The sequence below is a fragment of the Vicugna pacos genome, chromosome 27, assembly GCF_048564905.1.
Source record: "Vicugna pacos chromosome 27, VicPac4, whole genome shotgun sequence".
NCBI lineage: Eukaryota > Metazoa > Chordata > Mammalia > Artiodactyla > Camelidae > Vicugna > Vicugna pacos.
This window is the reverse complement of record NC_133013.1, coordinates 13,491,878-13,513,445: the sequence shown is the minus strand read 5'-3', so window position 1 is coordinate 13,513,445 and position 21,568 is coordinate 13,491,878.

The window sequence follows — 21,568 nt, the reverse complement described above, 5'->3', positions numbered from 1 at the left end:
AGACATCACAGTCTAGCTGGAGGAGTCTGTTGATGAGAAGTGGTTTGGAAATCAAGTCTTAGGCCAGCTTCCACCATCCCACTGTGTGTAAAACAGTTATGTGTAAAACAACTACAGAGTGTCCTATTCATGGGCTGAACATACAAGTTCATCCTGGGGAGGTTTTATCCCCAAAGCCAGGGGGCCTCAAAACCACTCGCCTTAAGATGCTCTTTGTTAGAAACTGTCCATGACAAACCCTCTCCTTCCCCTGATGGAATGTTTGTGACTGTGAACTTCCAAGTGGCCTGTGTGGGAGCTCATTTGGCCAATGGTCTGAAACTCCAGCAACCTCTACTTGCAGGAATAACATTCTCCAAGGTAGTTTTCAACATTCCTGCCGAGAATAGGGAAATCAGGGTCTAAGCTGGAGCAAGCTCTTTGGAGACATAATTTGTAACTATAGACTAAAGTTGCAAATATGCACCCCTGTGACACAGCAGCGTTCCCCTACTTTGGGGAGTCTTTTGATCATGCGCACGAGCACAAGAATACTCATTGCAGTGCTGTCTGTAATAATAAAGGACTGGCAATAGCATGAATGTCCCAAAATGAGAGAATAAATTATAGTATAGCCACACAATGGAATATTATACAGTTGTGAACATGAATAATTTATAGCCTCATGCATCAACATGAATGAATCTCAAAAATGTAACATTGAGTGCAAAACACAAACCATATGGGACTGTATAAGGATGATTTCACTTATAGGAAGTTTGGAAACATACCAAACCAAACAATGTATTGCTTAGGGACATGTATGTAGTGCTGGTAATTCGTGCTAGCATTCCTTCTGCTCTGGGGGCCAGGGGAGTGCCATGGAGAGATGGAACTTCCATTAGTCAGTCTCTCTGCCTGTTTCTATCCTGTTACCATCAGAAAAGTGAACTCCCTTGGCCCTACTTGCTCCTACTGCCTCTCATGCCAACCGCTGTCTTATAATAAAGTCCCAGCCAAAGCTAAGAGGGAGGAGGGAGAGAGGGTCAGAGAAAGAGAGAGAGAAAAAGAAGGATGAGGAGGAGGAGGAGAAGAGAGGGAGAGGGAAAGAGAATGAATATGTGTGTATGGATGGTGAAATGGTTTGAGAATAGAAGAGCTGGGGCCAGGTTTCCCCGCCCCACCTATGTGTTAAAAAAATGCAATGTGGACTGGACATTTATTGAGCAATTACTATGTCCCTCTCACTGTGCAAAGCAATTCCTCATATTTCATCTCATTTCCTCCTCACTGCTGCCCTGCACGTGCATGCAGTCGCTCTCATTTTACAGATTAGGAGTGTAAAACTCAGGGAGGTAAGGGTATTTACCCAAGGTCATCACAGTGGGGAGGGGAAGTTTGGTGTTCAGTCTCAAAAATGTGTGGGTGCCGAAGTTCGGGGAATATGCTTGGAAAAATCTAGTGGGAAACAACTTCATCTGAACCACTGCCCCTTTGAATACCGCCTTCTTAGCCTGGCAACCCCTTCCGCATTTTAATTTGTTATTTTTCCTCCAGGGCGCATCAGTTGGAGGGCAGAGAGAGCACTGGCAGCCTTCTCCCCGCACTGGCTCTGGAGGCCCGCTCCTTTGAGCAGGTGGCTTGGTGCTTCCAGATGTGTTTGGGCTTGCACATCTGGCAAGCATTAGTCGGTGGGCAGAACAGGCTATTACACAGCCCTAATGAAATCTGGGTCTGCTGCATTTTAATAAACCATCGGAGGAAGCAAGATTCCTGGCATTTCACTGGCAGTAAGGGTCTGGAAGAAATAGAAAAATTTCTATTACCATGATGGATTAGGTTATTTTCATCTTGTACAAAGGTACTCACAGTTGAAAGGTTGGAGAAGATAGCTCTTGATTAAATGAAAACTGTCTGACTAGTACATCAATTAGGGAGTGGAGGAGCAGAAAAACCAGTGTGCTTTTATTATTAGCTTGGTCCCCATAATGGTTTCACTCAGACTGAGAAGATTTTCTACCTTGCAGGGATGTCAGTGGCTACCCAGGTGAAACGTGTCCTTGGAGGAATATTCTGGAGACTGAATTTTGGTTAATGGGCATTAGGCTGCCCTTTTATTACTTGTTTTCATCCCTCTGTTTCCTCTTTCCTGTTTTCTTTTGGGTTGAGTACTTGTTAGTCTTTCATTTAAATTTCTATTAACTTTTGGGGTTTCTCTCTTTGTGCAGTTTTTTTTTTTAGTGGTTGCTCTAGGAATGATAATTACATACTTAATTTTCACAGTCTAATTAAAATTAATATTTTACCACTTCAAGTAAAGTGTAGAAACCTCACGACCCTGTAAGTCCCTTTATCCTCCCCACTTCAAGTTTAGCTGTTATGTGTATTATATCTACATATATGGAAAACCTCACCAGACAATACTGTAATTTTTGCTTTTAACAGTCATAAATATTTTTTAAAAATTCGAGAAGAGGAAAATAGTTCAATACATTAGGCAGATATTTACCATTTTTGTCAGTCTTCCTTCCTTATGGAAATCCTGTATTCCCCTAGGTATCACATCTCTATATAAAGAACTTCCTTTATCATTTCTTTTACAGCGACTCTGCTGACAATGATTATTTCACTTTTCCTGTGTCTAAGAATAGCTTTATTTTACCCTTATTTCTGGAGGATCTCTTCACAATAATTATGTATCAGCAGTTCTTTCCTTTCAGCATGTTATGAAGATGTTCTAATTCCTTCTGAGACACATTAGTTTTATTTTTTTTTGATATCTACAAATTTATCACTCTGGGTTATCCTCTACCTCACATAATTTCTTTTTTTTAACCACTTAAAAAATTGAAGTACAGTTAATTTACAATGCTGTGTTAGTTTCAGGTGTGCAGCCAAGTGATTCAGTTATACATATTTATATATATCTATTCTTTTTCAGATTCTTTTCCATTATAAATTATTACAAGATATTGAATATAGCTCCCTGTGCTATACAGTAGGTCCTTGTTGTTTATTTATTTCATATATAGTAGTGTGTGTATATGTTAATCCCAAACTCCTAATTTATCTCTTCCCTCCGCAATCCCTGCTTTTTCCTTTGGTAACCATAAATTTGTTTTCTATTTCTGTGAGTCTATTTCTGGTTTGTAAATAAGTTCATTCGTGTCATTTTTTTAGATTCCATATATAAGTAATAATCATATGATATTTGTCTTTCTCTAATTTACTTCGCTTAATATGATAATCTCTAGGTCCATCCCTGTTGCTGCAAATGGCATTATTTCATTCTTTTTTTTGGCTGAGTAGTATTTCATCGTATATATAGACCGCATCTTCTTTATCCTTTCATCTGTTGATGGACATTTAGGTTGCTTCCATGTCTTAGTGCTTTTTGTAAATAGTGCTGTTATGAACATTGGGGTACATGTACTTTTTTGAATTAGTTTTCTCTGGAAATATGCCCAGGAATGGAATTGCAGGATCATACGGTAATTCTATTTTTAGTTTTTTAAGGAACCTCCATACTGGTTTCCATAGTGGCGACACCAAACTACATTCCTACCAATAGTGTAGGAGGGTTCCCTTTTCTCCACACCCTCTCTAGCATTTATTATTTGTAGACTTTTTAATGATGGCCATTCTGACTGTTGTAAGGTGATACTTCATTGTAGTTCTGATAAGTAATCTTCAGTAACTTGAATTGTTGTTCCTCTATATGTAATGTGTCATTTTTCTTTATCTTTGATTTTTGTCAGATTGATTATGATGTGCTGGGCACAGCTTCCACTGAGTTTGTTTGGTTTGATGTCCATTGGGATTCCTAAATCTTTTAATTCATGTCTCTTGCAATATTTGGGAAGGCTTTAGCTATGATTTTTCAAATATTTTCTTTCTGCACCAATTTTTGTCTCCTCTCTTCTGGAACTCTAAGGACACATATATTAAACCTTCTTACATTGTTCTGCAGGTCCTTGAGACACCTCATTTTTTAACACTGTATTTTGTTGTTGTTCAGTTGGATAACTTTCACTGATGCTCTTCTAGTTCACTAACTCTTCTGTCATTTCCATTCTTCTATTTAACACAAATAGTGAATTTTCTATTTCAATAATTGTATTTTATGGCTCTAAAATTTTCTTTTGATCCTTTTGTAAAGTTAGACTTTTTCTGCTCAGAATTTCAATCTTTCCATTTGTTTCAGGAGAGTCCTAACATTCTTTATAGAGCATGTTTATAATGGCTTTTTAAAAAATCTTTGTCTGATAATTCCAACATTGAATAGCCTCACAACTGTCATCTGTGATTACTTTATTCTGGGTTTTATATGTTGTGTAATTTTGGATTGTATTCTGGATGTTTCAAATATTATGAGATTCTGGATTCTGTTGAAATCCTCTAGAGAATGTGGATTTTATTTAATTAATTTATTTATTTAGGCAACATCTTCTCAGTTTCAGGCTTCAAGTCCTGAACCTCCTCCTGTGGCATATGGTTCCTGTGTGAGTTCAGGTTTTTTTCTTTGATTGTTTCTCTTTTTCCTTTGCAATTAAACTTTATTTTTTAAGAGAAGTCTTAGGTTCACAGAAAATTGAGTGAAAAGTACAGAGAATTCTAACTACCCCTTGCCCTCATACATACATAGCCTTCCTCATCCCCAACAGCCAGCACCAGAGTGTACATTTGTTACCGTCTGTGACCCTACACTGACCCATCACTAGCACCCAAAGTCCGTAGTTTACATTAGGTCTCACTCTTGGTGTTGTACGTTCTATGGGGTTTGATAAGCATATAATGAGATGTACTCACCATTGCAGTATCATACAGAATAGTTTCACTGCCCTAGAAATCTTCTGTGTATGAGTTCAGTTTTCAAATGTTTGCTGTGCTGTTTTGACCCCCTGCATGTATGTTCCTTCCGGGGACCAGTTTGGGACCTGAGTGATGATCTGTTTTTCATTTTTTGTTTTTTTTGGGGGGGGGGTAGGTAATTAAGTTTATTTATTTTTATGTTTTAATGGAGGTACTGGGGATTGAACCCAGGACCTCATGCATGCTAGGCACACACTCTACCGCTGAGCTATACCCTCCCTCTTGAGTAATGATCTGGACCTTAGTTCATTTCTCAAAGCCTTTGGTATGTGGTTTGAGGTCAATTCCATGTACTCATAGTTCAGAGATGGGTGTAGAAGTTGTTACACATCTTTTTGTGATCCATTTCTCAAAACTCCATCCTTTTCTTGACTCCTTCAACACTCCCTAGCTCTTTGAATTCCCTTTTCTTGGTTCTTAGGCTAGAAAGGTGAGCGTCTAGGTTTCTAATACTGTTGTGCATTTCTTTTAACTGGGTCTGGCTCCAAGGTGAAGGAAACAAGAGGTAAGAAATGGAAAAAATTAGCCAGATTCCCTCCTGCTTTTCATGCCTCTGGTCAGAAAGGAGGCTCTTCAGGTGACTTCATGGCCACTGCTGCTGCCCGCATCACAGGAGTACAGCTCTGGGGTGTTTCTCTGGTGTGGGATCCAGAGAGAAAGAAAGAAAGAAAAAAAACAGTGCCCCCCTCTTCTGGTTCTCTGGCCGTAAATAGATGGATTCTGCTGAGCCTTTTCCCCGCTGTGATGGCAAATCTGTTCTGGGATTTGGCCTTTCCCAAGTCTAAGCTGGGAGAGTTGAGAGGAAAGAAACAACCAGCAGACTCCTGGCCGAGTCCATCTGTCCTTGAGTGCCATCCCCCCTCATCTGCCTGCTGCCATTTCCTGTTCAGACATCGCTGATGATTGCTTTAAGAGTCCTGTCCAGGGTGTTAGTTGTCATCACTGGGACAGAAAGAGTGGAGTGTGGTTGCTTCACCTTAACCAGCTCTGCATCTGCTTAGTGGTTTAACCGGTAAGGAGTTCTAAGTTTTATTTTTATTTGAAAACATGCAGAGTAAGTCTGCCAAGAGTGGCAGGAACTGTCCAGATAAAGCTTACGAGTACATTTAGTCTCATAGGGAATGTAGCCTCCTCTGCTTAGAGAGACGACAAGTTGGAGAAGGGATGTCCCCACTGGGACAGACTGCAGGGTTAACCGAGCGCCCTGTTCTTTGTGTGATTGACCTACCCTGCGAGTGTCTGCAGCCCCTCTTTCCTCATAAAGACTTTTCTTTAGTGGTTCTCTGCTTCTATCTTTTTTTTTTTTTTAGCTGATAACTGGTCCTGTCAAAAATTTTACCCAGACTTACTAATTCTGGAAAGCAGTAGGAAATATCCCCGGCTGCATGGAGCACTGACATCTGTTGGGACGGCCCCAGTCTCCCAGCACAGTCGTCCTGGGAGATGGCATTGCTGGGAGCTCCATCTCCCTGACATCCTCGCCTCGGGCACGAAGAGGATCTCTTGCCATAGTGATGCACTGGACTTACGTTCTGAGATGCAGTTTCTTAGGGGAAGAAATGTCATTTTGTTTAACAGATGCTTCTTGTGGAAGACTGGGGCAGAGGGGAAAGATACTAACGGCTGAGAGGTGCCCTCGCAGGGTGGGAAAAAGAATGATGATCTTCTCAGCCAGGGGCCCTTGGCTACTGGCGAGATGGCGCTGGACTGGTTCAGGGTGGAGGCAGCAGAACGGAGCGAGCAAAGGAGGCAGAGGAGGTGAGCCTGCGGATGCCTGAGAGAGGCTGACTCTGGGGGCACCAAGAGAAAAACAGAACAGAACAGCGAACGTTTTGCACTGTCTGCTGGCTTCGAGTGTGTTGTAATCAGCCACAGAGACGGTGTACTCATGGATGGGCTTCCTAACCAGCTCAGCGTAGCTTGAAGTGGAGCAGATTTGTCAGGAGTAGAGAATTTCCTTGTTTTCATTCTAATCTTATTGGATGCATTTGAGGGGATGGGCTGAGGTGCAGAGATGTTTAGACCTATTCTCAGTTTCTGAATACACAGCAAAATCTCAGCCTATTTTTTTTTTAATGCCCAGTATTCTAGGCTCAAAAAGACCCTGTCATCTCCGCAGCCTGAGTGCTGCTGCTATAACCAGCCGTGAAAGGTGACCGCAGCTCCGGGAGCCTCAATTGCAGCGGTCATTTTGGAGAGATGGCTATTTTCTCTCACTGGGGCTGCAATTTGAAATTGGATAATCTTTGGTGTTGGACCGTGATTGCTTTTAATATTTTGAGTCATTTTGTGGATCTCCTAATGTTAGAATGCAACGTTTATCCCAAATTTCTGTCTCCCGCTTGCCGCCACATCGGCTTTTTGTTACTGTTTAGAAACGAGAACTGTTATTTGACAGTTGTGATTGCTCTCATCTTTAGACGACCGATATACTGCCTCTCCCACAGCTCCCCCTCTGGCTGGGTCCCGCTTTCTTCTCTCCGTCTTCTTTTCTACCATCTGTGACTTCATGAGGGTCGTGGAGAAAGCCCTGTGCAGGTGAGGAGATGGTGCTGTGCGGACAAGAGAAAGAAAAGCGTACCTTCCATTCATTGAATGCTTCTTACTGTGGAAACACTTCCTGAAAGCTGCCCAGAAACAGATACGGCGGAGAGAGGCCAGGAATGGCGGGGAGAGGAGTCCCTGGACCAGGCGAGGAAGTGCCATCTCCAGGGTAAGGGGAGGAATAGGACATTTTTGGGAGACCAGTCTAGATGTGGTTGGCTGGGATAAACCTCAGGGAAGCAGGAGTGGAACGGAGGGAAATTTCCACAGTTAACAACGGTCCCTCTTGTGAGGGATGAAGAAAGGGAATCGCTGGCTTGATGCCGAGGACTCTGGGCTTAGCAGGGGTCAGCAAGAAGAAGCAAAGACCAGTGATAGAACTGAAGTGGGGGGTTTTCAGTCTTGGCCAACATTTGAGGAAAGTAAAAAAAAAAAATCAAAAAACTTTCCTGGGTGCTACCCTAGACCAGAGCTTCTTGACCTCCACTGGGCATTAGAATTATCTGGGAATCTTGTTGACGTACAGATTCTGATGAATTAGGTCTCCAGTAGGGGCTGAAATTCTGTCTGCCTAGTAAGTTCCCCACGTTTGCTGTTGCTTCTGGTTTGAGGACCGTACTTTGAGTAGCAGGGTCTAGAACAATTAAATCACTATCTCTTTCTGGGAGGTGGATCCTAGCCATGGATTTAAAAAAACAAACAAAGAAACAAAAAAAGACTCCAGATTTTTAGGGTTGAGACCCATTGCCTTAGAGCCTCATAAAGGATGGGGGTTCAGGAACTTGGGGGACCACCATGATGAAAGTTCACCCCCACTGCGAGGATGTGGCAGATGATCTGAGAGGGGTCACCCCCTGTGTGGAATTAAAAGGATTTCCAAGTTTGCTTGGGGGAGCCAGAGAGAATTCATCGCAGCAGGTGGCACTGGCCTCTCTGGGGAAGAGTTTTGCTGTGTGGGGTCAGGGGCTTCTGTAGTCAACAAGTCTCTGGGTGGTAGGAGATTAAGTCACAAAGCTCCCCTCACTCTGGGTCCCTCTAGTTACTGTGGTCCTCTCTTTTTATTTTTTATTTTTTTGGACTTCAGTGGCTTTTATTCTACCCTCAAAATGACCCAGTCAGATCTGGGTCAGATGTATGGAATGTTTTTCTGCTGATGGAAGACAAAATCACATCAAGAATTGTTAACCTAGAGCTGAGACTGAAACCAAGCAAAACGAAAACAAAAACACTTTGGGAGGAGAAGGAATTCACACAATATGGAAAGCTAAACTGTCATGGCTGCTTGCGGTCAGTTGGTAGCCTGTCAAACATCCACATAACTTCCATGGTGCATCGCCCATTTCTGGGCTGGTGTTTGCCTTATAAATCTATGGTTATTATGCTTTGAGCAATTTAAACAGCTGACTTGGATATTACTCCTTTGTTTTGCTGCATGAGCTTAATGCTGCTCCTCCAGAAGCCAGAATTGAGCCACCCTTCCACCGTCTCCCCGGGTCCTATAATTCATTCTGATTTTGATTGCCCTGTCATTCTGTGACTTCGGATAATAGGCCATTATTCTAGGAATTACCATTATATTTTATTAATAAGAGCCAGGAGAATTTATAACAGCGAGATGCTGAAAGATTTGCAAGTAGAGCCCTCACGTGTCTTGTCAAGTGTGACTCGGCTGGCCAGCCCAGCGATGGATGAGGACCGTGTAGGCTCCCTCCCTGCCTCCCTCCCTTAGCAGCCAAGTAAGCACCAGCCAGACCCAGGATCTGGGGACTGCTGGCTGAGCCTGGCTCAGGGCCTCCCTGAAGGGACATATACCAGAAGGAGGGGTGACACAGAGGACTTACTCTGAGTGGGGTGGCCCTCACATCAGCAGATGGGGTTGTGGCCAAAACTCCAAGCATGGGCTGACAAAGGAGAAAGCTATGCCCATCTCTTATGAAATATTTTTCATGTTATTTCCCTTGATGATCAAAGAAATATCTATCAAAATAGACACATTTGGGACGTACTGAGAAATGGAGAGATAAATGTACCACTTAGAAGCAACCATGAAGCTCACATTTTGTCATATTTCCCTCTCATTTTATATTCCTGTGCAGTTTTTTTCTTTTATAGTTAAATTAAGCTCATTCTATCTCCTAATTCCATATACCCTTTGGCTTTGTGTGACATTGCACTTACCCAAATTGTTAAAGAAAATGCTTCTCAAATATCATTTGACAGCTGCCTTATGGTACTACCATAGAGTTAAGACATGGTCGACTAACCCTGGTGCATATTTACCACCGATCTGGAGGGATCCGTTCCCCTTCGGGGGATTCCCCTACAGCACTGTGCTTGGGGAAATTCCATCAGCTTCCTGGATCATACTTCAGCTCCACCCCTTGCTAGCTCTGTGACCAAACGTCCCGTGTAATTGTGGGTGAGATGGGAGTCAGAATAATTCGTGGTGCAGAGTTGCTGTATCTTTGAAAGAAGATCACTGTGTGAAGCATCTGACCCCGTGGCGACAGCTCTCTAAATCAGTCTAAATCAGTGGCACCAGAATTGCAAGTGTCTTTGCACTCGGTGTTCCCTCCACCTGGAATGCTTTTCCCCCTAGAAATCTATCTGGGAATCTGCTTGGTTCCTTTATTCGAAAAGCTTTTCAGGACAGGGAATTAAATGAGGCAATGCCCTTTGTTCTCCTAACTGTCCTCTCTTCCTCGTCATAGACCTTACCGCTAGCGGGTACATTACCTGTAGATGCACCTGCTCATGGCCTGTCTCCCCGCTCTAGATGAACGCGCCACGAAAGCAGGTGTTCTGAGTACTCTGCTTACTGCTCTAGCCCCAGCATCCACAATACCTCCTGGTACACAGCAGGTGCTCAATAAGCAGATGTTTCATGAATGAATCGGTTGCTTGGGCTGGGGGTGAAGATCCGAAGTCTGAGCTTCCCACTAGCCTAATTTCTGGGGATACGATTCCAGAATCTGTTTTTAAGAATCTCCTCTGGAGGGGTCCATGCCCTCTTAAATCCCAAACCTGCTTTCTGATTCCTGTCATTCAAACCAGGCTCACACAATCTGACTTCATTTTCTGCTTCTCCTTTTAAAACGTACTGGACTCTAAGTAGGTAAGAATAATATAAATTACAACAATGATACTACTAACTACGTGGTGAACACCATGTTGTAGTTCCTACTCAGCTAATTCAAAGATGACAATGACAGGGAAGTCATGTTTTTTGGTAACGAAAGAGACTCATGTAGGTTTCTTCAGGGCAGTTATTTCTCATGACCACAGTGCTTAGACTGCGTAAAGGAGAGCAAAATAAGGCAACCCAGTTTTTAAAATTGAGGTATGGTTGGTTTACAATATTATATTAGTATCAGGTATACAACATAGTGATTCAATATTTTTGTAGATTATATTCCATTTACAGTTATTATAAAATATGGGCCATGTTCCCTGTGCTGTACAATATATCCTTGTAGCTTATGTATTTTATACATGGTAGTTTATACCTCTTTATCCCCTATCCCTATCTTGCCCCTCCACACTTCCCTCTCCCCACTGGTAACCACTGGTTTGTTCTTTATATCTCTGAGTCTGTCTCTGTTTTGTTACATTCATTCACTTATTTTATGTGTTTTGATTCCACATATACGTGGTAACATACAGTATTTGTCTTTCTCTGTCTGACTTACTTCACTTAGCACAATACCCCCCAGGTCCATCTATGTTCTTGCAACTGGCAGGATTTTATTCTTTTTAATGGCTGAGTAGTATTTCATTGTATGTATATATACCACATCTTATTTGTCCATTCATCTTTTGTTGGACACTCAGGTTGCTTCCACATCTTAGCTATTGTAAATAATGCTGCTATGAATATTGGGGTGCATGTATCTTTTCAAATTAGTGTTTTTGGTTTTTTTTGGAAATATACCCAGCAGTGGAATTATTGGATCATTTGGTAGTTCTATTTTCAATTCTTTGAGGAACCTCCATGCTGTTTTCCATAGTGGCTGCACCAATTTACATTCCTGCCATCAGTGTGCTAAGGTTCTCCTTTCTCTACCTCCTTGCCAAGATTTGTTATTTGCAGACCTTTTGATGATAGCCATTCGGACAGGAGTGAGGTGATAGCTTATTATGGTTTTGATTTGTGTTTCTCTGATGATTAGAAATATTGAACATCTTTTCATGTGCCAGTTGGCCATCTGTATGTCTTCTTTGGAAACATGTCTTCTCCGGTTTTCTGTCCCCTTTTTTATCAGATTGTTTTTTTTTTTTTGATACCAAGTTGTATGAGCTGCTTATATATTTTGAATATTAACCTCTTATCGGTCACATCATTTGCAAATATTTTCTTCCATTCAGTAGATTCTCTCTTCATTCTGTCGATGGTTTCTTTTGCTGTGTAAAAGCTTTTAAGTTTAATTAGGCCCCATTTGTTTATTTTTACTTTTGTTTTCTTTGCCTTAGGAGACACAGCCAAAAAAATATTGCTACAGTTTATGTTAAGGAGTGTTCTGCCTATGTTTTCCTCTCAAATTTTTATACTATCCAGTCTTACATTTAGGTCTTTCCATTTTGAGTTTATTTTTGTATATGGTATTAGAGAATGTTCTAATTTCACAGAATGAGACCTTTGAGATAAGTGTTGTGCTGGGTGCCAGGGGTACAAAGATGATACCTCGGTCCTTGTCATCGGATATCTTAGCAATTTTAATTCAATGTAAATTAAATTATATTTCTATGGTTTTAGCTTTTGGATGCAGAGTTAAATCTTACTAATTTTGTCTGACTGGGGAAGGCCCAGTCTGAATTGCAGCATATTTCACTATAATCAGTCTCATTACCTGACATATTATAGGAAGCTTGATAAATGCAGATTTGAATTAAATTGAACTTAATCTTCCTTAAATACATACCGTAGCTGAAATTAGGTTAACAAGTGTTATCTAATAAAGAGATCCTTGGTGAGAACCAGTTAAGAATGACTATAATTAGTGATTGTTTATCATTGTCAATTTGAATCCTTGGGTATTCCTCAAGTACTTAGAAGTGCTTAAAAAGTATTTGCCCTCTTAAGAGGCTTTAAAAACATTTTCTCTACAACCTTGTTGACACAGTTAATTAACAGTTAGAACAATAGACACAAACGCTTTCTTCCCAAGTTGTGCTGGGGTAAACCTCAGTCACAGCGCAGTTATTTCCAAAATTCCATTGTGTGAAATGCAGACGTGTGAGTGTTGGAGAAGGTCTGAGTTCTGGTTCAGAAAGAGCTGAAAAAACATTAACTTCAGACATCTCCCTCAGCCTCCAAGCCGGCTCTGCCTAAAGGGTTTTGTTCAGAATGTTTCGGATTTCTCAGCGTTTTCTGTGGAACTGATTTTCCTTGTAATATCTCTGACATGATCATCTCAATCTTGAAATGAGCCGTTATTTAGGGAGCTATGATTTCCTTCCTTCCTTCCTTCCTTCCTTCCTTCCTTCCTTCCTTCCTCCCTCCCTCCCTCCCTCCCTCTCTCTCTCTCTCTCTCTCTCTCTTTCTTTCTTTCTTTCCTTCCTTCCTTCCTTCTTTCTTTCTTTCTTTCTTTCTTTCTTTCTTTCTTTCTTTCTTTCTTTCTTTCTTTCTTTCTTTCTTTCTTTCTTTCTTTCTCTCTCTCTCTCTTTCTTTCTCTCTTTCTTTCTCTCTTTCTTTCTTTTCTTTCTTTCCCACTGTTCCTGACAAGAAAGTTAGTACACGCGTCAGCGCTGTGGTTTGGGACTTCAAAATATAAACAAACCTCACAGGATGAAAATATTAATTTTCCGGGTGGATCCAGCTGTAAATGATGCAAAAATCTGTATCTTTTGTATTCATGCATTCCGATGCACAGGCTTGTTCATGACAGACTGTGGGAATACACGGAAGGGAAGAAAAAAGTGGAGAAAGGGGGCTTTTAAATGGACCGGAGGAGGGGTGGTGTCTGAAAGTGTGGCTCTGGGAGTCTCCTGGAAATCTCCAGTGCTATGAGAGGACTACCTCTGCCCATTCCTCTCCAGACAGGATTATATGCTTGTCTCTTTTCTGGACACGAGTCAGGTGTGCTGGGATTGGAGTGGGCCCACCAGGCTCCTTTGCCACTTGGCTGCCAGTATATTTGGAGCCTTGGCCAGTCCCCCCTAACCCGCCCCCTGGGAGACTCTGAACTTGGCCGCAGCTGGGATCTCTCTGTCAGCAGGGCGGTGGGGAGAAAGGAGGCCCTTCTTAAGGCTAGGACAAATACCAGATTCTAACGATGTGAACATAACTCTTGTATAAAAACTAAAAATAAAATAAAATTAAAAAAAAGAAAGAAAGAAAGAAAAAGAGAAAAAAAATAAGAAAAGAAAAAAGAAAGAAAAGATAGTTCTTAGGTTAAAGGTGAACTTGAATTCACTTTGGCTTTTCCCTGTCACCGAATGCACCCGTTAGCCAGCAGGTATTAGAAAGGGAGCCTGGGCCGTGGTCCTCAAGTCCAGCAGCATCTGCATCTGGGAACTTGGCAAAAACACAAATTCTTGGGCCCCTCCCCAGATCTGCTGCGTCAGACACCCTGGGGCTGAGGCCAGTGGTTTGTGTTTACCGGGCCCTCCAGATGACACTGACGTAGTGGAAGGTTGCAAATCCCGGGCTTGGAAGAGGACTGACATCTGGCTTTGAGTTTTCCTTTGTTACATGCGAGCAGAGGGCTCTTAGGTTTAGCACCTCTGAGTCCTCATCTACAAGGTAGCAGTGAAACTGACCATCCTTTCATTCAGCCATACGTTGTGCGTTCCCACTGAGCGGGCACAGTGTGCTCGGCCTGGGGACACAGCACAGATGACCCCAGAAAGGACTTGAGATCAGAGAGCTTAAAGCTTGGTAGGGGAAACAGATGTTGAGTGAATCATCCCGAAATAAAAATATGATGACCAACTGCAGGAAGCCTTCTGGAGGAAAGCATCGCAGGCTCCAAGAGAGAGTTTGGAACAGGGACACCTGACCTAGTTTGAGGGCTTGGAAAATCTTCCCTGACACAGTGCATTTGAACTGTGAGCTGAAGGGTGAGAAGCGGGGTGTGTGTGTGTGTGTGTGTGTGTGTGTGTGTGTAGTGGGGAGTGAGGGAGCGTGGCGGTCCAGCAGGAGGAGGACCATATGCAAAGGCCCCTTAGTGGGTGGGGAGAGCACCATCTGGTTAAGGAAACAGTGGTTCCCAAATTTGTCTGCACCCTGGAATCACCTGAGGAGCCTCAAAAAATACCCTAGAGATTGTGGCTTAGTTAAATTTTAAGAGAACTGGGGGACAAATTTGGGAACCACTGCACTGAAAGATGAGAGTGCATGGAATCAGGAAGGGGAGAGGTGTGGGGAGGAGGTGGGGGGCCACCAGGCTGTGGGATCGGCTGAAGGATGTAGACCTTTCCCGTAAAGGCAGGGAGTGCCTGTGCAGGGCTGTAAGCAGTGGTGGGGGGAGCGGTGCGAGAGGATCTGTACTTGGAAAAGATGACTCTGGTGGCAGAAGAAAATGAATGAGGGGGGAGGAGGTGCTCAGCTGGAGGAGGAGGGGGAGACAAAGACAGAGATGATCATTGATCCATCTGAGCACAGAGAACGAGGAAGGTGGGGAATTCACGGCATCCCTCATTTCTGACTTGCAGATGTGCAAAGCTGGCAGAGAACCAGATTTGCGAGAAATCGTGTTTGGCTTTGGATGTATTGAATTCACCGCAAGTGGCAGAAACACGCAATAAACAGAGGCTTTAAACAAGTCAGCGTTTGTGTGCCTTGTGTAAGAAGGAGGCTGAGGTAGTGGGTCCAGGGTTGGACTGGTGACTCCAGGACTCTTTAAAAAATGTGAATGCTTGACGCCTTTCTGCTCTGCCACCTTTGTGCTTATGGTTGTGGCTTTGCGGTCATAGGTGGTCTCTTGTACCTCTGGCTTCCCGTCCCCTTTGCAGGCAGGAAGAAGCAGGAAGGGGGCAGTGAGGGTGTGGGGAGGAAACAGGAGCCTACGTCAGGAATATACAAGCTCCTCCCAGACCCTCCTCTTGTGTCTTGCTGGCTATAACTGTGCACGGAGAGCCCCACAGGGAAGGCAGTCCTGGAGGCACACTGCACCCCAGACAAAATCAAGGTTCTGTTCATAACGGATAAAGGGAATGGAGAGTGGGTAACTAGCACAGGGCATACGTCTAAGATGCTTCTTCCAGCCAAGAAAAGATGTTGGAGAGGTAGCTGAGAGGTCGCTCAGAGGTGAGGGATAACCAGTTGATTATAGCAATAGCATTAGGATCCTTTCCAGTGAAAAAGGGAAGTTTTCTGTCTTTGTGACTCCTGCTGGTACCTCAGTGAACAGCCTTCAAGTTAAGCAAGTCAGTCATCCTGATCTAGGCCTTTCTCCTAAGTAATCTTGAGAATCATATGATCCTTGGGCTTATAAATGTCTTGATTGTACAACCTGAGTCTTACCATAAAGGCAGTCATCAAAATAAATGTCTGGATGTCTACTAAGCGAGGCACTGCATTCAACTCCTGAGCACTGTAAGCCTTTTTGACTACAGTTTTCTTCGGATATATGCCCAGGAGTGGGATTGCTGGGTCATATGGTAAGTCTATTTTTAGTTTTTCAAGGAGCCTCCATAGTTCTCCATAGCGGATGTACCAATTTACACTCCGACCAACAGTATTAGGAGGGTACCATTTGCAGCAACACGGATGGACCTAGAGATGATCATACTAAGTGAAGTAGGTCAGACAGAGAAAGACAAATATCATATGGCATCACTTATATGTGGACTCTAGAAAAAAAAATGATACAAATTCTATTTACAATCCAAAACCAGACTCACTGACATAGAAAACAAACTATGGTTACCCAAGGGGAAGAGGCAGTGGAGGGATAAATTAGGCGTTTGGGATTAATGGATTAATTACTATATATAAAATAGATAAGCAACACGGACCTACTGTATAGCACAGGGAACTATATTCAGTTTCTTGTAATAAGCTATAATGGAAAGGAATCTGAAAAGAAAAAATGTGTGTGTATTTATGTGTGTAACGGAATCACTTTGCTGTACACCTGAAATTAACATTGTAAATCAACTACACTTCAATAAAAAATAAATTGAAAAAAAAGGGGAAAAAAGAAGAGAGAGAGAGAAAAAAAAAAGGAGTCCTGACCTCACGGGGCTGCTGCGAGGATTAAGGGAGTGGGTGGGCTGACTGTGCGCCACGCGGCTTTGGCCTGTGGTCGATGCTCAGTGGTGTTCTTGGTCACCGGGGCCGGGGTAGGTGTGAGCGCTGGCGTCAGTTTCTACTGCTTAGTAGACACTCATGATTGTAGGACTTTTTTTGTGAGTCAGGGTTGGTTCTAAGTCAGTCTCTGCTATGTGCCTCTTACACCATCATATTTTATTTTGGGGAAATAGGGCTTAATCAGGGAAATGAACATCAAAGGCAGCGTACGAGGGGTAGAAAGTCATGAAAGAGAAAGGGAGGCCTGATCAGCAGGACCCACAGACATGCAGCTACGCAGGAGGCAACAGAGACAGGAGGAGACGAGGCCCCGTAGGCTAAACACCTTCCCAGGGCCAGTTCCCAGCGTCCCTTCTCCTCGCCTGGCACACGCTGTCACCTTCCCCTCCACCCCCTTCTGGGCCATCATCCCTCCATCAGGGCTCAGGGAGAGTGAATTGCATCTCGCACCTCGTTTCCCTTAAACTGATAAAATCTACAAACCTCTTCAGATGGGGAGGAATTACAAGCCTGCCTGTGGGGCTGTGCCTGGGGTGGGGCTTGTCAGTCACACACTGCCACCCTCACATCTGCCTTCCAAGGTGACCCTTAGAGGTAGCTTCTGGCAGGCCGAGGCGCTCTCTGGCCGTTCATTCTACCCGTCTGCTCAGGGATGTGGCTTGCTCGGCGCCCCTGGCTTTGGTTCCCTTTCTCCACATTGAACTCTGTTTTCATCTCCGTGTGGATGTGGAGTTCTGCTCCCTGGCCTGCCTTTCCTCTACCTGCAATGTCTGTCTGCTTAGGGAGGAATACAACTCCCTAGTAACACCGCTTCGCTGTGGCCCTGGCTAGTTCCCTAACCCATTCTATCCAGGGTACAGCCCAGCTTCACTACAAGTGCCTCCCCAGGTTCGTGCCCCGGCGTCTAGTGGCTGTTGCCTGGTGTAGGTGAGGGTGGTGCGGCTTTGTGGCAAATCTGACCGGTGGATGGGGGCCACCTGGGGTGCCAGCTCATGGTAGCCCCTTTGGTGCGGCCACTGGGGTTCCCTTGGGTTTGCCACGCCTCCTGACGGGGCCCTGTCTGCAGGTTTTTAATCACCAGCCCTTTCCCATCATTAGGAAGGACATTAAATCAGGCTGGCCGATTGCCAAGGAGATGTTGGCCCTTCCAGACCGGAGGGGAGAGGGCCATTCTCTTTTCAAGTTGTCAATCTGGTCTTTTTCTTGGGGGCACAGAACCGACTCTGAAAAACGAGGACAGAACACAAACAGACAAAAACAACCAACACGTTGAGCTGACCAACGAAGCCCAGCAGACGGGAGGGAGGCGGGACAGGCTCATAAATAGCCCTTTTGTGTGCTGTGGGTTTTTAACACTCTGGCTCTGAACAAATAGAGTTTGCTTTCTAAGCAGCAAGCTCTAAATGGGCTTGAAAAATTATAGAGGAATTTCTCTGCCCGTAATTAAGCTGTCCCCAGATTCAGCAGGCCGAAGGCCCTGAAGAATTTCAAACTGATGTGTCAGACACATCCTGGGCTTGAGCCAAAGCAGAGGGCACAGGCAGTTCATCAGGACCCCGTCCTCGGAGCAGGTGGGCCCCATGCTTGGTCTGGCCGCCTGGGGCCTGTTCTGCTGAGCCTGAAGTCAGGGCATGTGCGCATATGCTGTGGTCCACTCCCTGGTTCAGTTCCAAATTTTGAGCCTCTTTGAGCCCGTTAGACCAGTGCTCATCGTCATGGCTGAGCAGGAGAGTCAGAGGTGGGAAATTCTAAGAAACAGAAGGACCTGATCCCTCCCAGACCATTTCAAACAAACTCTCTGGGGATGGGAGCTAGGCTTCTGTATATTCTGCAAGCTCCCCTGTTGGTATAAATGTGCTGTCATGTTTGAGAACCACCACCTTGGATCCGATAGTAAACAGCGTATTTCCTCAAAGGCCATTCATATACAATTAAAAAAAAAATTATGGGAAGGCTTTGAAAATGTTAGAATAAAAATAGAGAGAGTTTTGATTCCTGTGGTGTCATCTGTTCGGCAATCCTGGCCTCGCCTGGGTCCAGCCAAGCTCTAAAGATACAGAGGGGAACAGAATAGATGTGTTTGCAGCTCTGATGGTTTTCAATCTGGTGGTGGAGACCTCAGTAAGAAAACTTACCCAAATGTACAATTAAAAGCTGTGATAAGTGGCAAAGATGAAAGATAGAAAGTGCTAAAGAAGGTGGTCGTGGGGGCAGTGGTTGGCAATGATGGAGTGGGGTCAGGGGTCATCATCAGGGAAAGCTCTTCCCTGGGGAGGACATCTGTATGGGAATAAGGGAGAAAGATGTGGGTTCCCGGGTGGAGAAAGGAGGCAGTGAGAACAGGGTCTGCAAACAGTGGAGGGAAGAGGGAGCCCTACTTTGGAGGTCTGATGAGGGGCCCATGGGGCAGGAGTCAGGGAAGCAAAAGGAGATGAGGTCCTAGAGGGACTGGGGCCAAGTTCCCGAGGCCTTTTCTGACCCCATCTTGAGCTCCAGAAGGATGTTTGAAGGAGTGAGGTGAACAGATGCGCTGCCCGGAGAGTTCACGCTGGCCAGAGTGGGGAAAGGGGATGCGCAGGGGCAGGAGGAGAGGCAGAGGGCCCTGCCTGGAGGCAAATGGAACAGTCCTGGCCAGCGGATGGTGTCCTAGATCAGGGCGGGGGGAGGAACTTGGAAGCTTTGTAGGGGCTCCAATAGACTCACAGTTTGGAGCAGGACCAGAGAGTGGAACTGGTGCCGGTAAGGACGCCCTGGGTGCTGGGTCCTGGTGGTCAGGTGCTGGTGCCCCTCACTGAGAGAGGGAACCCGGCACGCAGGTCGCAGGGTTGAGGGGGATGTGTGTGTGTGTTAATTATGAGCCTAGTTTGTGGTCAGTTTAATAGAAGAAAATGAGAAAAATAGAATTTTGACCTTGGTGAGCCATACAGTATTAACAACTGAGCACATTGGAGAGGAACGAGAAGGAGGCGCCTTTTTAGCCTGTTATCTCTTGCTTTCGTGTAGCTTTTAGAGTTGACTGATCTCCATCCAGTACACCTGGGAGGCATGTAAGGTTGTCCCAGTTTTCTGAGGGAAGCTGAGACTGAGAGGTGGAGGGGCTTGTCCAGGATGGCAGACAGGACCAGGATCTGGGCGGGCATTTGTGTCCTCCTTTGCTAGCATTTGCTGAGGGTCAAGCGTGTGTGGAACGCTGGGCTGATCCTGCTGAGGGTAGGATGGGGGGCCATGCCCCCCCCCCCGGCAGGCTCTCTTCTCATTGGGGTGGGACAGAGCAGGCCCAGTGCTGCCAACAAGTGTGTATGAGGGGTTGTTCTGGTGGCTGCCAACCTGCCGCTGTGCAGGTCGGATGCCCTCCACCCCAGGCTCCAGCCCTGGCCAGTGTGGGATCTGTGGCCCATTCCCATTCTAGGGGGACTTGCCTCCTCTCCTCTCTGGGGGGCCCTGCCTGGAGGCGTCTGTGTGATGCGTCAGAAAGCCCTGGCCATCCGCCTTCAAGATCAAGGCCTCCCCCGTCCTCAGCTGATGGGGGCAGCTAGTTCCCAGGCCCTGGTCTTCCCTAGGCTAAGTCATTCCTTTTTGCCATCAAGCCATAACCCCCAGGCAAGGACAGAGTCCAATACTGAGTCGATTTCACTGACGCTTAAACTGGTTTTCATGAAGGAGCCGGAAGAGACACCGCCATTGAGTCTCCCAAGTGCTGAGAACAAGTGCATGCTCCGCAGGGGCCCCTCGGCCAGGCCCTCTCCACGGGACCGAAGGCCCTGGGGCTGCGGGGCTGCCTTCGGGCCGTGGCAACAATGGCGTCAGGTTCCCGAGCCTCGGGACACCCCCTTAGATTCCTGATTTCTGGAATGCCCCCTGGCAGGGGTCTTTCTCCCTTGGCTTTTGTCAGATGACCTGGGGAATTCTCTCTCCCCCTCTCTCAGCCCCCAGTCTCAGCAATGCTCTTGGGGGTCTGCATAGGGGGTCTCTGTGCCTCTTTTCTAGGTTTCACATTTTTGTCTTTTTATTTTAATTAACTTTTATGATGTATTTTAAAATGTTTTATTAGTTGGAGTAGAGCTCATGCACCACATTTTAGTCTTTATTCCAGGTGACTTTTTCCCCTAACAGACCTGAACAGCGCAAGTTGGGGTGATTGTAAAACCTGACCTTGCGAGAATGTGTTAGCCAGGCCCAGGCAGGGGTTGGAAGTCTTAGAATGGAAATACAGGGGTTAAGAAATGAGGTGTTCCACCTGGGGCATTTTTCAGGGAAATGGAGGCACAGAAAGGGGAGGTGTGTGACCCTAGACGCCACAGCCAGTACATGATGGAACCCATTTTCCCGCCTCCCTCACATGCCACGGTCCTGCTATTGGTCAGTCTGTCCTAACAGCTCACCCCTTCACGGTGAGCTTTGCATTCATACTGTTGTCATAGGTAACAACCATGTGAGGTTGGCCGCAGTCCAGCTCAGAGAGGCTCGCGGCCTGATCGTGGATGGGTGGGTAAGAGCCACTGTGTGTGCGGGTTCCAGGCAGGCTCCCTCTGTGTGCGGTGCCTGCATGAATCCGATCCCTCCTCATGACAGACTAGGAGACTCAGGCACATGGAACCCGGATTTGGACCCACACAGTCTGGCACAATGTTCTTCCGTCTGGTGTTGTCTCTGAGTCAGGATAGCGGGATGTTCCAGAACCTGGAGGATCTGGGGTCCCAGGACACGGCAAGAGGTCTGTCTCATTGGGAGAAGGGCTGACAGACAGGAAGAACCACGTGAGACACTCGCTCACTGTTCCGATGACATGACACCAAATGTAGGCGCATCATGCTCTGAGCAAAATAATCCTCTCTGCCAGACAGAGACTCGTTCGCTGATAAAAGAAACCGCCTTCTCTCATGGATCTTCCCTGTCGTGGGCTCAGCCTCGATTCCTGCC